Here is a 22,041-nt window from a genome sequence, read left to right as displayed (position 1 = left end):
GGGCGGGCCAGCCCCTGAAGGGACTCTTATCAACTCTACGTAAGAGGGTTTGTCTTCTCAAGAATTCAGCATTCTCCGTGTTGCTTTTGCCATTCCCCATTTTCTCACATCTCTGTGAAGCAGTAGGTTTTTATTGTGAAAACATCCTGTAGGTCTGCTATCTGATTGGAAGTTGACCAATAGGATTACTGTTGAGTTAACAACTCAGATTTAAAGATAAACATATTCAAAGGGTTATAAAAAGGGTCTTAGCTTCATTGTGTCTTTCTCTTTGTTCCTGACCTGCGTTGGTGAGATATACTCGCCCTCTTTCTCTCGCCACCCCAGAAACACCTGGGGCGTGGCTTTTCAGGCTATGACGTCTCTCTCTGTCTCCCTCTCCCATGAGCTAAGGCACAAGCAATGGATTCTTTGTCTCGTTCTCTCCCTGTCTGATCATGCCTTGAATAATGCTTTGTAATATTAGTAACGCCTTGTAACTTAAAAGGGATATGTTGGGATTTTGGCAATGAGGCCCTGTATCTACACCACCGTTCAAAAGTTTGGGGTCACTTAGAAATGTCCTTGTTTTTGAAAGAAAAGCACATGTTTTGTCCATTAAAATAACATCGAATTGATCAGAAATACAGTGCAGACATTGTTAATGTTGTAAATGACTATTGTAGCTGGAAATGGCTGATTTTGTATGAAATATCTACATAGGYGTACAGAGGCCCATTATCAGCAACCATCACTCCTGTGTTCCAATGGCACACTGTGTTAGCTAATCCAAGTTTATCATTTTAAGAACGCTAATTGATCATTAGAAAACCCTTTTGCAATTATGTTAGCACAGCTGAAAACKGGGTATCTACTAGCATGCTAGCAATCAAGTTTATTTTATTTTATATAGCCCTTCGTACATCAGCTAATATCTAGCAGATACCCATAGACCTCCAGTCATTGCGCTAACGCTAGTTAGCAATTGCGTTAGAGCTAGTTAGCAACTTCCTTCAAACTGCTCGCACATGGTATCCACGAGTTCATCTGACTCTGGGGAAGTAGACAAAGGGCCTCATTGCCAAAATCCCCAAGTATCCCTTTAAACATTGTATGTGAATTCATGAATTTTACAATGTAATTAAATCAATTAGCCTTTAGAATTCCATTCTCAGACATTTCTAATACTTTAACTCAACTACAGTCTCCTTGCACATTGCTAAATCATCTTTATGGAGTCAGAGAATTAACTAAATAGAATTTGTTAGCATACACACGACATAGTCTTATTACGGGTTGCATGTGAGGTAGAAATAATATACAAACATGATAAATATTTCCCCAACTACACAAGTGGATAAATAATGAATATGCAGTCTGAAATATGAATGCAGCCTCTCACCGGAATCACCATGATATTCCTCTCCAGGAAGATCTTGTCAGCGTCCGGAGTGGTGGGGCCGTTAGCTCCCTCAGCAACGATCTGGAACAAACAAAGAGGATTTAAATACAATCTACATACAGAATCCAGCTCTCCACAAATGTGTTTTTACTGTTAGTGATGATTGTGTACATTTTACATAACTTACATAAACATTACTAAACACCCCCGATTAGCCTGCTCGGTCAAACTGACTGGAACAAACACATTCATGTGGAATCGTTGCACATCGCCCAATGCTGGTCTGACCTTGGCTTTGATTTTGTGGGCATTGTTCCTGGTCAGCTGCTTCTCGCTGGCGGCGGGGATCAGGATGTCACAGTCGGCCTCCAGGATGCTGCCATTGTACGGTGTGGAGTCGGGGAAGCCCACGATGGTGCCGTGTTGCTGGTGAGAAGGAGGAGAGACGAAAGAGAATGAGACACAGAGAGAGATAAAGTAGACAGACAGAGTACCAAAGTGTATCACTAGTCATAGTCAAGTCAGGCTGTGGGGGACTTTCAGAGTGTAGGGACACTGTACGTCCCCTAGGTGGTAGCCTTAGACGGTACGTTCCACTGTGCTCTCCACAAGGACAGGGAACAGCCAGAGGTCGGTCGACCTGCAGGTTATTGACCGTGGCTATGAGTTGTGTACTGACCAGCTTGTAGTCCTCCAGCTCCTTGGGGTCGATGCCATTGGGGTTCCAGATGCTTCCATCCATCTCTCCAACGCCAACACACTTGGCCCCGATACGGTGCAGGTAACGCATGGAGTGCATGCCCACGTTACCGAACCCCTGGGAGAAGAGGAAGAGGAATGACACGCTTCAGAATAAAATGTAGAAAATAGGCCAAAAAAAAAAAAAAAAGGTTCCAACCTGGGTACCCTGTGGAAGATAATTAATGCGTTGCTAARCCTGTTCCGCTTGTATGTACCAAATGTCCATTTACGTTTATGTTCTTGTTCATGAGACACATGCTCGGTTGGCACAGTAAACATGTCATGTAGCGTCTTCTGGTCCAATGAGTTTATTGTTCGCTAATGCTAATGAGGACAGAGTAATCAGTAGATATTGTAATTAGCAGTAGCAATGTGTTCTACTGTAGGAGGGAGGACAGTCCTCTACACATCCAAATGGAACACCTTGCTAACGAGCCATTATGCCTTCTGTTCGGTGATTATACCGACCTCGTGGGTTCCATCCTATAGTAGTCTAGAATGTTGCTACCTCTAACCCCCCCAAAAAATACACGTTGTGCTTGATCTGATGACAACCAAGCAGTGTGGATCTATCCTTGAACAAAATACTATCGCCTACGTGTATCTGGAGGACACAGCAATCTCTTCCCAGCTTGAGCTATATATATATATATATATATATATATATATATATATATATATTCCAATAATCTCCACTACTAGCTCCACTACAGTAGCTCCACTACTGCAGCGGCCAATCGAAAGACACCAGTCAGCAACCTAGATTACTGACGGCACTTACTCCCCCCGGTCTTTCCAGGCGAGCAGAAACCTGTTGGTTAGGTATGGATTTTAAGGGATAAGGATGCGTTAGATTACAGACACATTTTTAAAAAAGGCATCTGGACCGAATTAAATCTTGCCTCTAAGATGTTTTCCTAATGACATTTCCCATAATTACATTAGAAGACTGCAGAACAGAGGAATTGATTCTCTGGCCAATTTTGCACTGAATCGCGTACAACTGATATCTTGTCAACATGAGGGGGGGGGGGATCTATATGTTGAACATAAAGGCTTAGTGCTTGGTCTCAGTGCCAAAAGGTACAGTCATTCTGTAGACATATAAGCAGTGCTGCAGTAGATGCATACCTTGCATTAAGCAGCGCTGCCGTATCAGAAGACACCGTAAGGTGCAGAGTCAAACCTCTTATTGCTTTGAAACCTGATGAGACGCTTAATAAAATGCCATTCCTAATCAATAAAGTGCCGTGTCTGTGTACCTGGATGACAAAGGTCTTGTCGGTGAAGCCGGGGCTGAGGCCCAACTGGCTCATGTAGGCCGTCTCGTTGATGAAGTTCTCGATGCCGTGGAATACTCCACGCCCGGTGGCTGAGATCCTGCCGTGGATGCCCCCCTGGCTGATGGGCTTACCAGTCACACAGGCATGGGCGTTGATGTCCTGGACACAGAAGAGAGGAGCRTGTGGTAAGTTAGCGGTGGAATTAGCAACTTCACCAAAGAAAACTAATTCAGCAGGCGGCCATTTTATTATACATATTTTGTCAACCTTGTATTAGGTACTCTGGACAGTGTAGTCAACATATGTTGGGATCTATTAAAGACAAATCTTTCAAGGGGCAAAGATAAGGACCTAGCGAGACACCACTGAATAAATATTTGACTCCGAAACAAATCTAATTAGAAATCTGCAGTCGATGACTATGCCCATAAAAATAAATAATCACAACGTGCCCTCTTCTCGGTTTTCTTCAAGAAGTTAAATCCGCTTCGTGTTTCGTTTCCTTGCCACGATACTAACAAATATCGCAATACTGGTATCGTCCTGGCCCTAACGGGCACAGCACAGTCCTCAAACTGTGATGAGCCTAATCCTAGACAGCACAAGAGCACACGTTTCTTCATAGTGCTGTTTTTAGACTGAGACCAACATCTATGACCAGGCTATAGGGTAGAAGTTGTAGTGCACAGTTGAAATGCTTTACCTTTTGGAGTGCTCCCTGACCTCTTCCCTGGTAATCAACAAAACATATATGATAATGTAATACAGCAAGAGACTGGTTGAGCTTCGTCTTTCGAAAAATGCTGTCATTAGAACTGGAACAGTAGCCTTATGACAAGAAAATAATGGTAGAAGTGTCAACTTATGGAAAGTCAAAGCACTTCCTCTACCGCCAGGGCGGTTGGAAATGGATCTCAGAATACTGTCTGGAGCCAAGGAGCGGGAGTTACGAGGCCAGCAGAACTTCCTGTAAAAACTCTAATCAGCAAAAGGGATAGGGATAAAACAGTGACATAGTGGAGTTGTTTACTCAGCAAAGACAATAGGGATGGCTAGTGTGAAAACAGAATAATCACAACTTAGCATTTGACCTCTAGCTACCGTACACAGATAAGCTCAGCTGTGGTCTGCGGTTGTGTAACAATCGCTTCGTTATCAGGTTGATAAGACATGAACAGATTCATGGTGATAAAATATGCAAAGCAGAGGAACACCTGAGAAAGTTATGTATATACTAGCCAAAATAAAGCAAACACTTGAGTAAGTGAGGGATACAAAGTATATTGAATGCAGGTTATTCCACATAAGTGTGCTTCTTGAGTTAATTAGGCAGTTAACATCCCATCATGCTTAGGGTCAGGTATAAAAATGGCCAGTTGCTAGAAGAGGAGATCTCGGTGACTTTGAAAGGGGGTCTCAAGGGAGCATAGGTGGTTTAATGGGTGTGTCTCAGTCACCAGAGCTCAATCCAATTGAACACCGATGGAAGATTCTGGAGCGGTGCCCGAGACAGCGTTTTCCACCATCAACAAAACACCAAATTATGGAATTTCTTGTGGAAGAACGGTGTTGCATCCCTTCCAGACAGAATCTATGCCAAGGCGCATTGAAGCTGCTCTGACGGCTCGCGGTGGACCAACGCCCCAATAAGACACTTTTATGTTGCCATTTTTCTGTATTTTGGCAGTTACCTGTATACGTATGTCATCCTCCTTCATTTCAGTGGTTTAGAGTAATTGTTAAAAGCCGTTTAACTTAGTTGATAGGAAGTGCTGGGGAAAACTCAATGTCTATTGTTGGAGAGGGCAGTGAGTTTATACAGGGAACACGTACATGGTGGCCCATGGTGTTGGCATAGGTGTCAGCGATCCAGGACATCTCCCTCTCTCCAGTGCCCATGTCAGGGGCAGGGACATCAATGCCAGGTCCTGACAGGAGAAAGACAAAATAATTTTAAAGTAAACTTATAGGATAACTAAAATGGCTTCCGTAAAGAAGAAACAACCAATACACCAACAAACCCATACTGAAACATGCAGACCCAATTAAATATATTGCTCTGAAACAATAGAGGCACTTGTAACAGGGTTGGTTATGTTTCCACTTGCCTYTAAAGAAATGTGTATTTGATGTTCAAGCATTCTTATTGGTTAGTTCAACTCTGATGACAATAAGGGGTGTTGTGATTGGCCCCGCTTGCAGATAGGGGGAGATCGCGAACGTCAGGTCTTCCCAGTATGAAAATGTGATGCAAGGGGTAGGTCACGTTCTGAATACTGTTTTCTATTTTACAATGTGTACAAGTTTGCTGTACGTTACTGATTTTATACATGTGTGGGTATATGGTACCTGTTAGGGATTGAGGGGCTTTCTGGGATGTGCTTTGGCATATGATGGCTGTAAATAATTGTGTTAGCTAGCATACACCGATGTCATGGTCACATAAGCCACGGCTAACACAGTTGTCTTCATGCTACAGATTTTGCCATCGACAGCCATCAACACTGTTAAGTCCTGCACAACTAACGTGCTGTTTCCCATTTAACAACAGCAGAAATAAATGATGCTCAACTGGGACCACTGGCCGAAGTGATTTATTATTATTTTTTWWAAACACAACGCATGGAGAGTACATAATACATCTGTTACACACTCATGGCCCACTTTGAATCTATGGCAGTGTACGGAGGACACAGTGCCAGAGGGTATGGTTGCCATGCAGGGTTACACACTTATACACCCATTAAGCACACACACTACCGTTCAAAAGTTTGGGGTCACTTAGAAATGTCTTTGTTTTTGTCCATTAAAACACCATCAAATTGATCAGAAATGCAGTGTAGACATTGTTAATGTTGTAAATGACTATTGTAGCTGGAAACGGACGACAATAGAATAGAGTGACGAGTTTCAGAAGAAAGTCCTTTGTTTCCGGCCATTTTGAGCCTGTAATCGAACCCACAAATTCTGATGCTCCAGATACTCAACTAGTCTAAAGGCCAGTTTTATTGCTTCTTTAAATCAGAACAACAGTGTCAGCTGTGCTAATATAATTGCAAAACGGTTTTCTAATGCTCAAATAGCCTTTTAAAATGATAAACTTGGATTAGCTAACACAGCGTGCCATTGGAACACCGGTGTGATGGTTGCTGATAATGGGCCTCTGTACGCCTACGTAGATATTCCATTAAAAATCAGCTGTTTCCAGCTACAATAGTCATTTACWACATTAACAATGTCTACACTGTATTTCTGATAAATTTTATGTTATTTTAAAATGGACAAAAAATGTGCGTATCTTTCAAAAACAAGAACATTTCTAAGTGACCCCAAAGTTTTGAATGGTAGTGTACGTACCGTAGCTCCTCATTCTAGGAATTCAAGCACTCCGATAGTTACACGTCACGTGACTACACTAAAACATGTAGCTACACAAACAGTCCCCTCCTACCTCTATAGGAGAATGTTGGGGAATGCCTTTAAATAACAGGCTCCTCTGGACTGCTCTGATACCTTGCTGATTTAGTGACCATGTGGACCACATTTACAGCTTTGGATAACAAATAGCGACAAAGAGAGCAATTCTTGCCTTTTGAAACAATGTGGACTTGTCATGCTAGAAGCCCCTAATGGGTCACAGGCACTTCAAGCATTGAATGCATAACCCTAAAATAACTCTTAAACAAGCGGTAGGCCTTGGGAGTGATAGGGAATTGTTACAAAGAAATGTGAAGTTAATGTGAACTCCTTCTTTAATTGCGATGTCAAAAACCCCAAAAATATTTTGTGGATTATTGCGTTTTAGATCGTTTCTCGTTTCTGCCTTGTCAAGCCTTTTGTTTAACCCCTCTCTCATCGTGGTCATTTGTGTGTGTGTGTGTGTACTGCACTGTGGGCTCATGAAACCCTGCCTCTGACATTATGGGCTAGGGGGAAGACAGACCCACTCCAGGGGACCATGTGTTCATAAACATTACCGCCAGACATGTTTCACCGGCAGCCTTCAATGTTCCCCTGGACACAGACACAACTCACCAATAAAACCCTTCTTGGCCAGCTCAATGGTGAATCTTCTGGTGATTTTCTCCAGCTCATTGTCCTGCACGCAGAGCATAACAGTATGATAAAAGGCATTGCATATTTCACTGGTAGTAAAGTCAGACAAAAGAAGTAAAGCCACTACTACTATCACAGAACAAAAACTTCCTACTCAAATATTAAGAAGCAACGTCGGCTTCAGGTAAGTTAATACTACTAAAGAACACCAAAAGTGACACACTCATCCAACTGGCTCAAGGACAGAAAGTCCTTGAGTATCAGTGACTAAAATGCTTCAACTTTCAGAGCCAACAGCCTAGCAGATCAGAGGGGGGTGGGTGTCCCAGTCATGATGTCTACCAGCTGATGGCTCAGCAGTTCTCCCCCAGAGCAGAGCTGCCAATGCCTAATGGAGCCCTAGGGCCACTGGCAACAACAGACGGGATGGGTCAGCACTGGGCTGGCAACAGGAAGGGGAGCGAGATCCCGCTGACTAACAGCTTCCTGCGCAGAGCTCTATAGAACACTGAATGGGGCGATCTATTATTTTACATAAGATATTCAATATATTAATAACTTCTGATATAATATGTACAACCTGCACTTAATCAAGTTATTTTTTGCAAATTCAAATGAGAACCTTATTAAGTGCAGGTTACGCATATTTTGTATTCATGACAAATCATTTTCTAGAAGTAATCTCAGCTTTTTTGGGGTCAAAGTGGAAGGTGGAGATTCCCTCATCCTTGTTCCCATCACTGCGAAAACAAACTCCACTGAATGGTCACATAATAGAACATCCTGCAGCCTTACTATCTATGCACTAGGGGTAAATACAGAGCAACGAACCGAGTGAGGTAAAAATGAAATGACTTTGACAGCACTCTAATCACTGGTTTAGATGACTTGGTAATGTGAGCCTGTACGCTAAGCTCTGAGAGTCACAGATAAACAATTTCACAATTAAAGACAGAATGGCCTTGTTGAAAGGGAACACACCCTAAAGCTAATGTGAAAGTGACACGTGACTGGGTGAACATCAACAGTAAGTATTTAATCAAATACTCTGGCGTATCCAGAAACAAACTAATACCCACAGTGTAATTCTTTACGTTGATCTTCACTCCAGCTTTGGCTCCTCCAAACGGCACATCTGTAAAGGATATTAAATGGACGGGGTTGCAACGGGAAAAACAGCAATAGGCCGTATAAAAAATACTTATGTCTGGAGGACTTATGTCTAGAAAGATACTGTGTAGGCTTATAAAAAGCCCTTACCCACGACAGCACATTTGTATGTCATCAGCGAGGCCAGGGCTTTCACCTCGTCGACAGACACCTCGGTGCTGTAACGGATACCTGGAAAACACAACGTGGCACAGTTAGTGGAGTGAAACCTGTGATATCAGACTTGGCTGAAAAAAAGTTGCGTTTTCCCATTTTCATCTCTAGCTAGAGTACGTGTGTCTAAGAATATTAGGAAAATGGTATACTTTAACTTTATGCTTTCTGCATGATGAAAACAATATGTCTAATAAGTTGCTGTACAATAAAACCAGCGATCCCACTAGCTTCATCAGTTTGGTATTTTATTCTCCAACACAAGGAGGTGGACTAATGCAACTAGCCTACTCACACACAATCACAAGCTAGGGGGTATTTTGCGCCCTGATTACTAAGCCTTTAACCCATCTCAAAACCACTCTCATAAAGAAATGAACTTGTTAGAGGAGTATGAGCGGGAGAGAAAAAGAGCGCACAAAATCCAAATACTCCATTTCATACTAGGCCTCTTGTAGTTTATCGCAGGGAGTCGGTTTTAGGAAATGCACAAAATGGTTGCAGCTGCCCAGTGTCTGAGAGTTACAGTAGAGCTCCGTAGGAGAGGAGACGCTTGCATTTTAGGGAGGTAGAAACCACACACCGCGTAGCGCTATGACTCACTGAGGGGGATACAATTAGGCTGAACCAGGTTGGCCTGTAATGCGACCGRGGAAAAGCGGGGAGGTAGGAGCGCCCTTCTCAAATCAAACAGTAATCTGCACCGCCCAGTCATATTGTCAACCAGGCAGTATGGTGCATTGTTCAGAAACACATAAACGTATGCTTAAACTTTCAAACTAGTTTTCCTCATGAAGGCAGATAAAGCCCGTTTTTTTTATTTTATCAAAAGCAAAACACTTTCGCACGAGAAAACTCGGAATCCTAAATCATTACTCCATGTGTCTGACATACGTCACTTTGTTGAGTAGACTTCCAGCTCACGCCTGGAAGGCAGCCAGGTTTTAAAGCTAATACCATCAATCACTTTTCACCCAGTGCAAACTCCACCCACCCGGGGCCAGCTTAAAAAACTCCCTCGATCCTGAGACCGCAGGCCAGGCCCCCTCCACAAAGAGGAAAAACATAGTGAGATGGAAACTGGGTGTGGTCCTGGCAGGTTTGTCTTGTTCACCGACTACCACTCACCACTACATTCTACACACATTACCTCTCAAACCCTTCTACTTCTGAAAGACACTGAAGCTTTTACTAGCTGCATAAAAAGTAGGATATTTCTAATTAGTGCAACATKAGGCTAATGGTTCAAACTTGATGCAGACATCTGATTTTGGGAAAGGTGTTCTATTCAAAAGCAGACCAAAACAGGAGTTAGGATTGAAAGAAGATGAATGTATTTCGCCCACAGGGAAATATTTGTGGTTTGTTGTGATTATTAGTTTAATCACCACCCCTTCCCTTTAACAAATCAGATTTCATCTTTAACAATCTGCCATAGGCAATAGGCATATACCTACTGTATGTCAGTTGACATCTGGACAAGTGACCCAACTGTGGTTTGTGACTACTACTATGAGTTCCCATTGTAGACAATTCAGTACAGTAAAGCATTGTAAAGTAAATATGTTCTGTACAATATACTGAACTCTGCGCACTGTTGATTACGTCAACAAAAACAGTGACTCAAATAAAATCACCAAACACCTATTTTTCAGTGGCGATTGACGAGACTAACTGAAATAGACCCAGAAGAAAAAAAAAGTATATATAATTTTTTATTTCAGTTGACTAAAAGGAGACTAAATTATCTCTGTGAGGAAAATCTGACTACTAAATGAACTGGACAAGAGTTTAGGGGAGATTGAGAGCTTTTCCGTGATAAGCATGAATAATATTAGCGGCACAGATACGCAGCGCAGTTCTGTTCAGCAGTGGGAAGGATGCCCCATGCCCGGCACGCAGCCTACGTCAGCTGGTGAGCTGCGGGGGAGCAAGCGATGAGTGAGCGTTGACAAGTAGACAAGCTCCGCTGTCGATTATACACATTGCGCAGGCAACTCTCTTGCTTCCCCGTAGCTAATCAGTCACCACCAGCCTTCTAGTTAGCTACCCTTCGCCCGTGGTTAAGAAACACCAGCTGCTATACTTAACGAAAAAAATGCATTGGATTTAATAGTAAAACAACTGTCTAGTTATGTTTCTCTCCCTTAAGTATAGAAAAGTAAACTCTTTGTAGTCTCGTTCAACACTCCCCCTTACCCACTACATTTCATAGCCAGGTTCTGTAGCCAAGTCTTCCTCTTTTCCTAAGAGAAAACATCTTGATTCTAGCCCTTAACGTTCAAAATATATGACCCATAATAGCGGCACTGCATTTTACATTCATAAAGCATATCGTGGGCCGTTCTAAAAGTACGCTACTTGCGGACTGGACTATTAATCATTTGTTTAGGCTACACCTTGTTCGGTCATGTTACCTCAATAGCTAGCTATAGCTAACAACCTGGGGTGCGGTCAGCAAGACGGAACGTTCAGATAGCATATTTCTATGTAGAACAAGCATACTTCTCTGACATGTTGAATAAGGAATAACGTCGGCTCTATTCATGGTATTTCTACCTGTAAAGTTCAAGAACGTTTTGCAACTGAATGTGGTCCTGGTAACATTACCAGTAGTCTATATGCAAACGTGGTGGCACAGAAAGAAARGAAAGACAAACAATGACAAAATTCCTCTTACCACTATATCTGACTTTATTTTGAGTTCATGTGGATCCAGTGACTCAGACCAAGACTCGAGCACTGGGACTAGGACTTGTCAGTCACCAATGGTCGAGTCACTTGGTCTTGAGCACAGGGGACTTGGGACTCGATTTGGACTCTAGGTTTAGTGACTCGACTACATCACTGGCTGAAACAGTCATTAGCCACCATTCTACTTTTGGACACCAATGTGGCTGCAGCGTCTGTGGAACGTTGATAACAATGCCAATGATGCGACCGAGTGACGGAGGTGCAACCCATACTACTTTGTGGCACCATCTGGTGATTGTGCTACTCTCCCTCTCTCTCTGGTGTGTGTCGGTTTTGTATGTAATGTGGTGTTGTTACGAGGGTCCACGAGGAGGCCATGCACAACGSGGGTGATTTACAATTACACATTAACACGGGAACCAGGATCACCCTTCCTGCCTTTGAGTTGGTCACCAGAGCTGGAATGGGTTTCATTATATGACTAGGTCATAAAGGCCACCAGGGACAATATGTAATCCGTTCTCCCCCTTTCTTTACGAGTGAACCCTGGAAAGAGCACAAGACAAAATGCAACCCGTTTCAGGAAGCTAGGCGTAGGAGGCACGTCACTACTTCACAGGAGAGGCATTTGAACGTAATTGTTTTTCATTTTTATGTCAGAAATGCCTTCTGGAACATATGAACTCTCATGTGTCTTAATAACAAACCTGTATGCCATCTGTAAATACGAATAGAATCATTAAATTACGAGTCTAGTTGGTTTAGCCACGGAAAAAGGAACCTTCCCGCTAGCCATGATTGATTGAGATAACGGATGGGCTGGACATGCCGGGAGATCGGTTTGGATTGGTCTGCCGTGTAGCATGCTTATGTCTATAACATGAGCTGCTCTGTATGTGTGCATAATCCATACATTTATTTTTTGCCCCTGACGGATGGCCGCCGGGAGAATGATTGTTCTTTCAGACCAATCATTTAGAACGGTGAATTCATCCATGCTCCTCCCTTCACTTCACTTTGCAGAGTGACCTTTACCACCTTCAACATGACCCTTGGAGACTGGTTCTGCAGGTCGAGGTAGAGCTCCTTTGCAGCTCCTACCAAGAGCATACTCTGCTCCTTCTGTGCTTGGGGAATTACATCATGCAACACTGAGATGGATTTCCTTACAGTGATTGCAGGGTTTCCTCAATGTGCAGGTCTCCGCCTCACGGCTACCGGCACACTTGTAGCATGGCTCCCCTGAAGTTATCCAGGCTTTCATTTGAGGTTGAGTGAGCTTTTTTACCCTGGGGCATGAGCCAAGGAAGTGCCCCTTACTATTGCAATAGGGGCAGTAAGGCTGGAGTTTGATGTTCTTGCTCTTGAGAGAGGTCTTCTTCCCGGGTTCCTCCCCGGCTTCACTATTTAAGTACATGGTAGTGGGATTTGGCCTTTTATGTCTCTCCTGGCGTTCAAACTCCTTCCTTCCTCCGGAGGCTATGGCTGAGATTGTGGCCTGGTGAGCGATGCGCTTCGCCCTCACCTGCAACCATGCGGCCAGGTCTCTGAGGGCATAGGTGCTTCTCGAGCCCTCTTTCAGGATGCCCTTGTTAAAACAATGTTCAATAAAACTGAGGTAGGCTGGAAGCTTGCTAAGAAGCCTGTCCATGTGGGAGCCACATTTCAGCTCGTTCCCGTCTTCTCCTTCAACAGATTGGACAGCGAGGGAGAACTCTTGGAAGGCAGCATGGTCTCCCATTTTGATTGGAGATGTGTTCAGGATGTTGTTTAGTTAATTCTGGACTAGCTGGCGTGGCTCACCATATCTCGCTTTCAGGGCCTGGAGAGCGGCAGTGTATGGTGYTGCGGAGTGCATAAAGGATTTGGCCAGCTTCTATGCATTGAGAAACAGCAAATGATCCATTAGTACTTGGTATTTGTAGCATTCTGACAGATGACTGTGAATACCCAGTAGGCTCTCCAATGCCATTTCCAAAAGGACAAAAATCACTCTCCTTTCTGCTCTCAAAGTATGGTAGTTTGGGTCTGGGAATTCCATAAGGCCGAGGCTACTAGCAGTTTCATAATGTTGGCTCCCTGTTCTGGTTGCGTGAAGGATAAACCCGGGACTGCTGAGCTCACTGGCCTTATTGGGCCTGTCCTCTACTGTCCCAGACCCTCCATTGGTGGCAGCTTGAATTGGGTGAGAGCCCTTCCACCTGATGGTTGATGACTGGCCTGGCCCAGGCCCTGGACTAGAGGAATGATTTGCCGTGATTGGTAATTGGCAGAAAGGCGAAGRAGTGGTGCTTTGTCTAGATGAAGGAGGAATGCTAACTTGTGTCACTGGCATAGAGGGCTTTGGTGGAGCGGCCTGTTCCCCGTGCTCCGTGTTGGCCGTTGACCTCGGAGCCTCCGGGGACTGTGTGCCATGCTGTACCAGAGGAGCAGATTGAGAAAGAAAGGCAGACAGGTCAGGTCCATGTGGAGGGGTTGTCAGGTCAACTCCCTGTTCGTTCCTCTCCAGGAAGGATGAGACCATCCGTGCCTCCTCCAATTCCCTTCTTGCTTGACGGTGCCGTCGCTGCTGTGCCAGGCCCTTGGCAATGAANTTCCTCTCCAGGAAGGATGAGACCATCCGTGCCTCCTCCAATTCCCTTCTTGCTTGACGGTGCCGTCGCTGCTGTGCCAGGCCCTTGGCAATGAATTCCCGTTCCTGTAGAGCTCTACGGGCCTGCACATCCAATAGGTGACATCATTCGTCAGCCTGTCGTTCCTCTTCAATCTGACGCTYAATTTCCTCCAATGCTAGTAGTTTCATCCTCTCTCGTAAGACAGAGGTCTGTGAATTGCTGAGGGCTAGTGAATGGCGGCTGCCACGGTCACTTCCAAAGGGGTATCCACTGGTCGAACTCTCACTCCGTCTTGAGTGCCTCGAAGATTTCCCATTAGTTAAGGGGTGAGCGGAGCCTGCCTMAGGAAGCTGGYCGACCTGTGCSKTGGGAGTTACCTCCTACATKGGTTCTTCCTGTAGACCACTTTCCCGTCCCAAAGCAGTTTTCGGTCCTTGGCTCGGAGGGGMTGGTTGATGGCTGAAACGTACAGTTAATCCATCGCCACTTTGAGCTCTGGTGGGCTTGCCCTTTGGTGTGGGAAACTCGACCACATAATCCTTAAGATAACCAGGTGCTTGTCTGGTTCTTCTGGTGCTGCTGGTGGTTGAGGATGAAGCTTTCTTTGTTGCTTTGGGCTTAGCTCCTGGATCTTTTATTTGTTCCAAGACTTTTCCCTCACCTGCTCTTTCCTCCTYTCTTCTTCCTTCCAGTGGAGACAATTCTYCCTTCTCCATTTCCTTTTCACCRGTCTTTGGTTCAGTCATCATCCTGCTTCGAGGACCATTGAAAGATTAGTGGACAGGTAGGATGACTGACAGTGAAGGTGAACAGGTGGTYACGGGTCAGGTGACAGAGGAATGGATGAGACTGAGGCAGGAATTCCTTTAACCATRAAGTGGTATATTTACTGGGTAGTCTGTGGATTCATGGACGCACAGAACGTCTGGATTAGACGGAGTTAAGGAAGAGAAAGCAGCGAGATCGGGCGATGGCGGTTTCCTCCTTTTAATGAGTTGAGATCTGTCTGACATTTCCACCTGATCTAATTAAAGCGCCCCTGGCCCAGCTGAGCAAGTGGCCATGACTTAAGGGATTCTTCCACCAACTCCATGGGCCTTTTCTACAACCTGTGTAGTAATATTATTGGTATCTCAGAAAGCCATTTACATTGCTAGTTATAGCCTAATGTTAGCTAGCTAGCCAACATTGAACACAGTTGGTTAGCTAAGGGCAACCATGGCATCCATGACAGAGGAGAAGAGTTCATCCATGTATACGGGTAACAGGCTAACTACACCGCTCGCATCGCGTACATTTAGAAATCTATGTTATTCAATTATTGCGCCAACGAGGGTCTGCATTGCCAAGGGTTAACACAGAACCCAAACCGGCAGCGCGCATGCGCCATCGCGCATAAATGTATTTTGTCCACCTACACCAAATGTGATCACGACACGCAGRTTAAAATATCAAAACAAACTCAACCAATGACATTAATTTGGGGACAGGTCGAAAAGCATTARACATTTATGGCAATTTAGCTAGCTAGCTTGCACTTGCTAGCTAATTTGTCCTATTTAGCTAGCTTGCTGTTGCTAGCTAATTTGTCCTGGGATATAAACATTTGGTTGTTATTTTACCTGAAATGCACAAGGTCCTCTACTCCGACAATTAATCTACACATAAAACGGTCAACCGAATCATTTCTAGTAGCATGGTTTCCTCCTTCCAGGCTTTTTCATCTTTGAATTTATATGGCGATTGGCATCTAAACTTTCATAGTATTACCACGACAACTGGCAACACAGTTCGTCTTTCAATCACCCACGTGGGTATAACCAATGAGGAGATGGCACGTGGGTACCTGCTTCTATAAACCAATGAGGAGATGGGAGAGGCAGGACTTGCAGCGCGATCTGTGTCAGAAATAGAAAGGAGTTCTATTTAAGCCCTTGGCAATGCAGACACTCGCGAGCAGTGTGGGTGCAATAACTGAATAACATACATTTCAAAATGTATTTTGCAACGCATGCGTGAGCAGTGTGGTCAGCCTATTACAYGTGTTAGCTACATTTTCAGATATTATGGTGCTTTCAAGACAACTGGGGACTCAGAAAAATGCGAGTTCAAATCATGAGGTCAGTGATCTCCAGGTCGGAGCTCTAAAAAGAGGCCTGAAGTCRGATGTCAGAGATTTACGAGTTCCCTGTTCCCAGGTGTTTTGAACACGGCATGACTGGTCTTGGAACTGTGACAACAGGAAGCCTCTCCCAGCTTGGCTAGATGGGATATGTAATGATTTTGCCAACACAGCCAGATATGTACACATTCTTGCATCCTTAACCTTTTTTAAACTGACCATCTTATTTTGGTGCCCCGCTGTCAGATGGCCATGTCCTCTCAAAAAACAAACATTATGTAATTAAGCACGTATAGTAATTGGTATGATTCTGTGTTCCCATGCAAAAGTGATTGCTTTTGATAAGTGCTTTATCTGCCTTCCCAATGAAAATTCAAACATGTATTTTATTACAAAAGAGATTTATGTTTCTGGAAGATGCACCATGCTGCCTGGTTGACAACATGACCTAGAGGAAAAGATTACGGTTTGGTTTGAGATGGGCGCTCTGCTCCCACTCTTTTCGCCAGATGACATGATGGCCCACAGCCCGGTTCAAACCTGGACAGCATAAAATGACTCCCTCTATAGCGGAGCACTTTCGACACACCCACTCGCCCATACTCCAGCCGCCATATCACAAGACAGAACAATGAGACAGATATTTCACTGGATGTTTAACTGTGAAGCATCCGCTTGGCGTTTCCACTCCCTTCCAAATATGGAAGTGGGAGAAGATGGAACGAGATGGATTTTGGCCGACATTCTGCAAATGTTCTCATCGATTAAACATTTGATCTCAATACAGTTTGATGTTCGCAAAACTAGAATATGTTATGAACAGAGTGGACTAAGGTTTGTAGACTTTACACTTTGCAAAAGTATTATTATTATTATTTTTAAATCGCGTTGTTTAGGAGTGCAAATGCGAATTGAGCTATTGCACACGCAGAGTAGGCGTTCCCTAACTGAAATATGCAGACGATACTAGATCGAGCCAATAGGATCTCGCTAGGTCGTGCTTAGTTCTGCCCACTATGGCTCATTTGTTCCAATTGGAAATGACAGGCTGTAGTCCAGTTGGGTTAGTTCTAAAAACTTTAGGCCATTTGGGCTGCAGCTACCCGCATCTCAACTTGACAGGCTAGATAGCATGCTAGCTATACTCCGCTTCAGCACCTCACATTCTCCGGCTTACCTCCTTTACAAGGGGTCCTGTGTTGGCTGTGCTGKGCACGATATCCCTCAATCACCTCCCATTCGCCATCGTCTCGCTTGATAGGGAACGATACACTCAGTATATGGTTGCAGGGCTTGATGATCTTGAGAATTCCGCGTACTCGGTGTCTCTTCTGCACTGGCGTCTCCTTGTTCTTGAGGTCCTCCACCAGTTTATCCTCAACAATATTTGCACCGCGGTCAAAGAATCCCTCCACCATTCCAAAGAAGTTGGGGTCATCTGTATCTTTCTCTCCTGCGACCTCGCTGTAGTGGCGCATCCGCATCAACGACGCGGAAACTGGAAGAGCCGATTTGACACATCCCGAGGTCAGAGCACTGCTTACTCCACGAGTAAGTAATTCTCCGAAATACCTGTACATTTTTCACTGAGTTAAGGCGTTAGTAACGAATGAAACTTAAAGAAAAGTGAGGGGAAGACAATTAAATGGGTAGGGGGGAAACAAACGTATAACGAGACTTCTGGTCCTGTCCCGTTTCGTACTGATCTGAGCTGAGCAGTCGTGCATGCCGTTTCTTTATAGAACAGGCGTGTTTGTGTGTATGCCCACCTCACAGGGGAGGGTTCCACTTGAACGCGCATATGCGAAGTAATGCGCGCCTCCGCGACACATTTTTCCGCTCCCTGGGCGGCGTTCCGCAGGTGTGTAGCCAAACATTTGGAAACGCTCCGTTTTGCAACTACCACAATAATTGATTTTGGACAAATTCAGGTAGTTCCCACCCAGTTTCGTTTGCATTCGGTTAAGAAACGTTTTTCAACAGAATCGGCGTAATGAATACCCCATTACAGGGCAGAGCCCCACATGTTTTGAGACCCACCTGTTTAGCAAAAAATAGTAGTTTTTTGTGCCTGTTTTGCGTGTTATTTTGGCATTAACGGTATTACATATCAGTTTGCAAACAGTGTAACAAAAACCATAATTGAGTTATTAAAATCGCATAAAAACATGGTATATTTTTTTGCTCTCTTAAGGCAGCTCCAAAATGCAKGTGTTTCAGGCTATCTCAGTCCCATCTGTGGTGGTGGAGCAGCCAGCAGAAAATACAAAGAGTAGGGGTTGGTTATGTTCTCTAGTTGTGCTGTGATTGGCTCAGTGTTATGTCACTCATGTTTTGGAGTCAGTGGCAAACTGCAAGTGTTGCAAAGCAATCACTAGCCTGCTATTTAGTAGAGAGGGTGTGTGGTTCAAGTCTTTTCCAAGCTTAAAAGGATAAACATTCACATGCAACCCCATGGACCAGAAAGGGTTGAATAAACAACTGTAAACTCACAACTGGGAACTTGGAAAAACAAGCTCAGACTGGGTAAAACGGTTATCCAAGTCGGGAACTCAAGCGTCTTTCTAGAGCTCTGACCTGAAGATCACTGATGTCATGATTTGACATTTGTTTTTTTTACGAGTTCCCAGTTGTCTTGAAAGCACTATAAATCCAGAGAATGGCAAAGTTGATGACAATTTGCCCACAAGAAGGACTTCTGCATCACCTTCCTGTTCAAGTGAGCATAGAACATCAAGGTGAGTCCAAAAATGTTTTGTATGCTACTGCACAAATGATGTGTACTGTAGCAAAAAAGTAATACTAAGTCTATGTTGTGTAGTAAGCTGTTAGTAGCCCATGTGCCCCACCCTAATAATTTGGTCCCTTTCCCCCTCATAACTTAGCCTACTGTTCTGACTTGGTGTTGCACATGTAGCCTATAGCCTGTTTTAGAGAAATGTCATCATCAAATATTGTAAGAGCTTTCATTGTCTGCTTATAGGCCCCCTTTATTTATACTACGGTGCTGACTTGGTGTACAGGGAGAATACTGTAAGAACAGCCCATGTTCTGAAATCTGTCACTGTACTGTACATTCAAAAGTGCTTAAACAAATTGTTATATTGACTACGTCCGTCTTAGCTCACTCATTAATGTCTTAATCAAAATTACGCATTGCCTCTTATCCGCTCATCGTTCCCTTATGCCATAGTTTGTACATCTCAATTGTCAGTAGAAACCACATTTGTTTAAGAAAGTCAGCCTTATCAGCTGTTTTTAAAAAGGCAGTAAATGAGGCTGAATGAACTCTTTCAACAAGGCTCCGCTGATAGCCAGCTGTAGCGGGGGTAAGGATTCACTCCATGGGGCTGAAAAGAAGAGCTTTATGTATGCAGCCGGCTGCGAYCGGGAGACCCATGGGGCGGCGCACAGTTGGCCCAGCCTCGTTCGGRTTAGGGGAGGGTTTGGCCAGCAGCGATGTTCTTGTCCCATCGCGCTCTAGTGACTCCTGTGGYGGTCCGGGCGCAATGCACTCTGACACGGTTGCCGGTATAGTGTTTTCTCTGACATATTGGTGCGGCTGGCTTCCGGGTTAAGCGGGCATTGTGTCAAGAAGCAGTGCGGCTTGGCTGGGTTGTGTTTCGGAGGACGCACTGCTCTCTACCTTTGCCTCTCCCGTGTCCGTACGGGAGTTGCAGTGATGAGACAAGACTGTAACTACCAATTGGGGAGAAAAAGGGGTAAAAATATAATGAAAAATAAAAAAATATATATGTTGAGTTTGCCCCACYAAGATTTACATGCTAAAATCGCCACTGATAATAAGGAATCACATCAACTCTAGTCTTGGCATTTCTATCTGCAACCTCCACAACATTTTCTTACTGAACATGGCACTGTTGTCTTGACGTTGATTTAAAGCTAAATGTCAATACTTTTGTATAATCCTGTACAGTGAATTATGTGGTAGCATAGAGGGTTAATTTGCATTTGTAGAATAGAACCCYACAGTGGAGGTGTCATAATACCCATAAAACCTAGCGGTCAAACAGGGAAATGGTTCTATTCATTTTTCCATAGGGGATTTAGAAACACTTAAAATAAGGTCTGTGATTTGTGTAGGCTTACCCTGGTGTGATATTTTGATAACCATGTAAATCTCATTATCAATATCTTCGTCTCTATTTACTCTGATTCGAAAATGCTAATTAGCATCAAAGTAGACATCATGMAAAACTACAAATCCCTGCAAGCTCCTGCACGTCATCTCTAGCTGACACCTTTGCTAACAGGTATTGTGTCAATTAAAACATTGTACAAGACAGTTCACAGAATTGTCAATTTTTAAATAAATGTAGCCAATTTATTTATTCATAACTACATTTAGGTAACATTAGATAGTTAATCCAGCTAGTCTTACCTTTGCCTCGATTCTGAGGTTCTTTATGGCACATCCTTGAATGAGGGAGAGCTCAGTTTGTTGTTTTGGAAAGTTTTTAAAGTCTATCGAAAAAGTTTCATAACTAGCTAGCTACCTTTTTGAATTTGGATCCTGCAACGCGGTTGGATTCCGTTGCTCGGCTCTCTGCTATCTGTCCAGTAATCCTGCCGACCAAGGCCGGGTCTGAGGAGCTGCTTGCCATAGCAACTAGCCTAGCTGCTAGCTAGCTGCCTATCAAGCTAGCAGGGATTTCTTGAGGGCTTGAACGCAGCCCACGCCGCGGTTAGCCGCTGTGGCTGTGACCGTGGATTGTCCTGGGCTCGTGGCTGTCTAGATCCCTGCCGTTTGTTGTTTCCTATCTTCCCTGTAACCTGCTCTRWCTGGAACGGCGAGGAGTAACAGCGTAACCTACGTTGCTACCATGACAAAGACCAAAGCCGGCGGGAGTATCATTGAGGACAGTGGTGTCTCTCTATCACAGGTGAAGGATCTTGTAAACAAACAGAGTTCTACAAGCAGTTGTTCCAACAAGAAGAAAATAGCTTCAAGTGTTGTTTCCAAATACTGGTGGAGTCAACTAATAAAAGACAACCTGACCAGAGAGGTCCAGGACCTGAAGAACAGTTTGCAGTTCTCCCAGGGTCAGCTYGATGAGTTAAAACAGGAGAATGGCAAGATGACAGCAATATGTAAATCATTGAGCGAGGACATCAGTTCTGTATGTGAATCCATGATAACAATGACGGCGAAATCAGATTATCTCGAGGGACAATCAAGGAAGAACATCAACAAAAACGGAATTGCAGAATCTCCACATGAGCCCTGGACGGAGTCTGGGGACAAAGTGAGGGAAATAATCTTGGAGAAACTGAAGATGGACCACAGGAAGATTGAGGTGGAGTGTGCCCACAGGACTGGAAAACCCACCACCAACCCAGGTGACAGGCCAAGGCCGATAGTGGTCCAGTTCCTGAGGTTCAAGGACAACGTAGCTGTTCTGGAAAGGGCCAAGAACTTGGGAGGAACATACATCTTCCTCAACGAGGACTAACCTGAAGCTGTGTGCCAGAAGAGGAAATAATTTAGCCCAGCCAGTATGGGTGCCAGTGGACACCCCTTCAAATTAGTGGATTTGGCTATTTCCGCCACCCGTTGCTGACAGGTGTATAAAATTGAGYACACAGCCATGCGATCTCCATGGACAAACATTGGCAGTAGAATGGCCTTASTGAAGAGCTCAGTGACTCTCAACGTGGCACCGTCATAAAAGTGCGTAGCGCATAAAAATCGTCTGTCCTTGGTTGCAACACTCACTACCGATTTCCAATCTGCCTCGGGGAAGCAACTTCAGCACAAAAACTGTTTGTCGGGAGCTTCATGAAATGGGTTTCCATGGCAGAGCA

The 22,041-nt window shown here is 44.2% G+C and overlaps 1 protein-coding gene, 1 long non-coding RNA gene and 1 pseudogene across 2 annotated transcripts in view; 2 read left to right on the top strand and 1 right to left on the bottom strand.

Moving 5' to 3' along the window:
• LOC111978126 (glutamate dehydrogenase, mitochondrial-like) overlaps positions 1–17,926 on the bottom strand; it is a 31,756-nt pseudogene extending 13,830 nt beyond the window's left edge.
• On the top strand, positions 5,523–5,982 carry LOC139029236 (uncharacterized). Its single transcript, XR_011481525.1, has 2 exons — positions 5,523–5,662; positions 5,885–5,982. It is a non-coding gene; the product is annotated as an uncharacterized lncRNA (long non-coding RNA).
• A 158-nt stretch (positions 17,927–18,084) lies between the features above and the next one.
• LOC111977815 (nuclear factor NF-kappa-B p100 subunit) overlaps positions 18,085–22,041 on the top strand; it is a 27,989-nt gene continuing 24,032 nt past the window's right edge. Inside the window, exon 1 of the mRNA XM_024007511.3 lies at positions 18,085–18,953. The gene's annotated coding sequence lies outside the window, so the exon portion shown is untranslated. The remainder of the gene's footprint in view (positions 18,954–22,041) is intronic.

The sequence above is a fragment of the Salvelinus sp. IW2-2015 genome, linkage group LG18 (assembly GCF_002910315.2).
Source record: "Salvelinus sp. IW2-2015 linkage group LG18, ASM291031v2, whole genome shotgun sequence".
In the NCBI taxonomy this organism is placed as follows: domain Eukaryota; kingdom Metazoa; phylum Chordata; class Actinopteri; order Salmoniformes; family Salmonidae; genus Salvelinus; species Salvelinus sp. IW2-2015.
The sequence above is the reverse complement of the archived record's forward strand: the minus strand, read 5'-3'. Positions and strand labels throughout refer to the sequence as shown.